Raw genomic sequence first — 4,462 nt, forward strand, 5'->3', positions numbered from 1 at the left:
TTAAATCAAACTTATAAACATTTTTGTGCAAAATGTTATCTTACTATGTTGAGTATTAGTATAATCATTTAGCTTATACCAAGTTGGAGCAACAAATAGTTGACATGAAATTAACTTGCAGCATAAGCATTCACACATTTGATACAAGTATTTAACTTAGAAACCCTGTAAAGGGAAAAATCACCTGGGAACCAACAACCCAAATAATTTGATTATTTTGAAGTGAGCTATGTTAGGATCCAACCTTATTAAAGCTTACATGTACATTTTTAGTGTGACCTTGCTAGAGGAATTTCACCAAAGATCATCTAGACCTTATCACTCCTTGACATTTCTAAAGAGTGGCCTATTGTAAAGGGCTTACAAAACATTCAAAAGAATGCTACCCTATAGGATTTCAAACACTTGTTAGGTCCACTTGATTAAGAGTTTTTATTTGCTATGATGGTAAGAATGTAACAATGAAATGATTTGTTAGATTTTAGCACTACCTTGCTTGTTCAAATCTCTACTTCGCTCCATCTCTTCCTCGTGATCTCTTTCTAGTTGATTCACACACTCACACTTCAACTTAGCACTTCCTCTTCTTGATCTTCACAATTATGTCTTACTCGGTTCACCTTTTTTCTTCCTTCTTCTTCAATCATCTTCAAGAACAATCAACAAAAAGAAACATCGTGTTCATCCCCTTAAATAGAAAACTTTGTTGTTCTAGAATCTTCTCGATCTTGCCACTTAACTATGATCGTAGATCTCATATTCAATGAATCTAGACACTCAGAAAATGGACTTCCTTCTTGAAATCTGTGCTCCATTTCAAATTGTTAATTCTCCTTCATTAGATCCTCTTTGATTTCTCCAATCATTGATCTCATAACTAACTTTGTCCTTATCCTTGAAACTTCTTGAACATTCTTAATTTCCATCAAATATTGACCTCAGATTAAATCTTTTCTTAACTTGTTCTTCCTGCTTGTTAAACACTATAACTTTGCTCGAGCAATACATCACTCAATTAACACTGAAATTACTCGATTAACACTAAAATTCTTCACTTCTTTACCAAGTGCTTGGTGACAATTGTAGTAGCTTGGTTAAAACTATATTTTTTCATTCACTAACTAACCAGTATTGCATATACATCTTTCTTATGATCATGTAAAGCAATCAAACCAACATTATACTATCAAAGTCTAACTCATTCAAGTGCCCATTGAATATTGTATGCTTATCAACACTCTAACTCATCCTACTTTCTTCAAATCCTCTTCATCAATCAAATGATATTGCGCTCTATTGAATTAGTATTATGTCTAACCAATTAAGGCTTGACACCAATGACAACATAACAATTGATATGACTCTTTCACATACATTAACAACACTATCAGTTGGGGCTAACAGTTTCATGAACATTTGAAGGACCATTTGGAGAGAATAAATAATGCATATAAGGAGCCCGTGGATGAGCATAGAAGAAACAAAGACTTATTGAGAATGTGAGTTAATCATGACATATTTTAGGTAGGAAATATTATGAATAGAGATGAATAATGAGTTAAAGATAAAGAATATTTGTTGTTGTTCTGCAAGGTGGTATGATAATTGGGTGAGCATTTGGCCCTAATTATACACCCTTCCCTTGTGTCAAACCCAATCAAACTTCTTCAATATAATAATGTTATAGTTATCTAATAATAGTTCTAATGTATGATACTATAAAAACCCCTATCTCATACAATATATAAAGCAAAATAAATAGGAACCACAAATTTTCACTAAAAACATGGTCCACAAATAAAAATCTAGAGGTTCCAATTATGTTTTAAAATATTCTGAAGATATAAACCAATTAATGACAATATGTTCCACTCTATACAATTCTCAGCTTTACCATTTTATACCTCCTTACTCAATTCCATTAGAAGAGAAAAACTGAGTATCCCCATATGTTAATTTATAACCTAGATCTCTATCTTCCTTAAGGGTTCCCACCTCTTGCACTTTTTAATTTCTCAAGTAAACCTTATAAATTTGGCAATCAATTTCTCACTTTGAAAGAATTTTTTAGGGTTTAAAGGATCTTGAAAGGGTTTAATGTGTTCAACTTCTTGTGATCTTATATATTTTAAAAATATCTAAAATTAAAAATTTGGATTAAAAATCCTACCCTCTAGGATGTATTTGGAAAAATATGACATTACACATATGTTTGTAGGTGAATAGTACACCAATCCTAATGGGAATACCTATTTCAATGGAAGTGAAAAGTACAAGGAAATGTTACATTGGATTTCTAAAGGTTAAGTGGGTTGGTTGAGGTGGCTATTACAACCTTACTTACTTCATTAATTTTGAGTACTTCTCTCAATTTATGTTACTTAAGGAGCATTTTCTTCATGAGAAACTAAGGGGTTGATAAATCTCATAACACCAAAATATTTTTCATTTATTTCTAATTTCAAACTTTTTATAAGTATTTCTTTCACTATAAGAAGATAATTTACACTACAAGACATATCCAAGTTCCAATCTGACTGTCAAGTACATTGATGTTCTAGTTCAAATATATTATTCAAACTTTTGAAGTGTCATGAATCATCATACTTAATTTGAGAAGGTCTAAACTTGTATTAAAGAGCTTTGAGGTGGATTATTTTGCTGTGATGTGAGGTATTTTCTTCAAACTAGTCATCAATTAATGTGGTGACATAAAATGTATCCTTATACGATTTCATGTTCATTTGGGGATTACTTTAGTGCTCCTCTTTTCATGCCCCAAATTTGACTAATGTTTCCTTGAACCAATGTTTGATGTTGGAAGCTCGAAATCCTTTCTAGTACTCTATCCTATTTCTAGCTCACTAGGACTAGGTGTTATAGTCTAGGGAGGAAATCATGCTAGGAACCATAGTCTAGTTGAAAAGACCCAAATTTTAACCATATGATGGTTGGAAAATGTTGGACAGGGAAAAGCTCCTAATTGTCGCCTTCTTTGAATTTATCAACATGTTTCATGAGGTTGAGTATGAAAGAAAGTCTCACCCCCTCATTTTAATCTCATTCTCACATTTCATCTCTCATCAAGCAATTGAGCAAGCATTTCAATCATTGGAATTATAAGAATCAAGAATTTATGATGGCATCCATGATCGAGTTCATATGTTTCCTCCACGAGTGAAGATATACAAGATTTCTCTCACAACATCATCAACCTTTCATGAAGACTTCAAGGAATTTCAATTCAATATTTTATTTCAAAGTTTAGCATTTTTCCTCTAGGGGCAAGCTCTCTTTGATACATCATCCATTTTAGGGAAGGTTAAATCCTTTTGGCACTCGACCTATGAAATCCTATATAAAACATAATATAATTCTTCTCTCTTATTATATGCAAGAATTCAAGTTTGAGAGAGAAAATTATAGATCATTAAAGAGCGAGTTGAACAAAAAGATTTACTTTGAAGGGGTAAACAATCTTGGAAATTGTGATTTAGACACATCATATAATGTTGTTACCATGAAATTTTAGGGAGATGAATAGAGCTACATCATTAGTCAAAAATCTAATTTAGGTCTATGTATCAAACAGCTTTGGGACTAGGTCACCTTGCCACATATTCAAGCCTGAATTTTAGCTCCAAATTCCTTTCTACTTCCCTTTTCTACATATACTTAACATTTGCATATCTAATTTGTAGCTTATTGTTTATGCCTGAATTTCAACTCCAAATTCCTTTCTAGTTCCTTTTTCTACATATACTTAACATTTGCACATCTAATTTGTAGCTTATTGTTTATGTTGATTATCATAAATTTTACACCTTTAGACCTAATTCTGGCTTTATCTTATCTAATCACAATAGAAAGGAATAAAAAAGAATAATTCAATCCACATCCTATTTGTGTTTGTCTCTTACCGACCCTTATTGGTTTGAAGTTGGGCCAATTGGACCATTATTTAATTAGTGTTGATGGGAATCGTTTTGATTCTTAGTTTTCATCTTCACACTAGTGATACTTATTCCCCAACTCTTTATTTTGATGACCCTAACATATACTTTACTTGCACACCTCATTATTTTCATTTTTTGGTTTATTTTGGATGTGTTAAATTGATTCATGTCTTCAACTACTTATGAGGTATATCACTTGTGAACTTGTATTGCATGAGTTTAGAGAGCTAGTTTACAAAAACTCATTATTTTGGTGAACCTAGAATGTCATATGCTTGCATTTCTAATTTTTGGATCTTATCTATGTATATGCTTTGACTATAATAGCTATCACTACTTAAATAAGTGGAATTAATAATTTCATCGATAATTTTCGTTGTCTAATTTCTTGTTTCGTTGTTATAATTTCTTGCATTGTCATCCACAATTGTTTGAAACGACTTAAGATCATAAATCAATTCCATCAACCTTGTATTTCTATGTGCAAGTATTTGATTTCCCATTGT

The sequence above is a fragment of the Cupressus sempervirens genome, chromosome 6, assembly GCF_028749045.1.
Source record: "Cupressus sempervirens isolate cs-2001-9-10 chromosome 6, ASM2874904v1, whole genome shotgun sequence".
In the NCBI taxonomy this organism is placed as follows: Eukaryota; Viridiplantae; Streptophyta; class Pinopsida; order Cupressales; family Cupressaceae; genus Cupressus; species Cupressus sempervirens.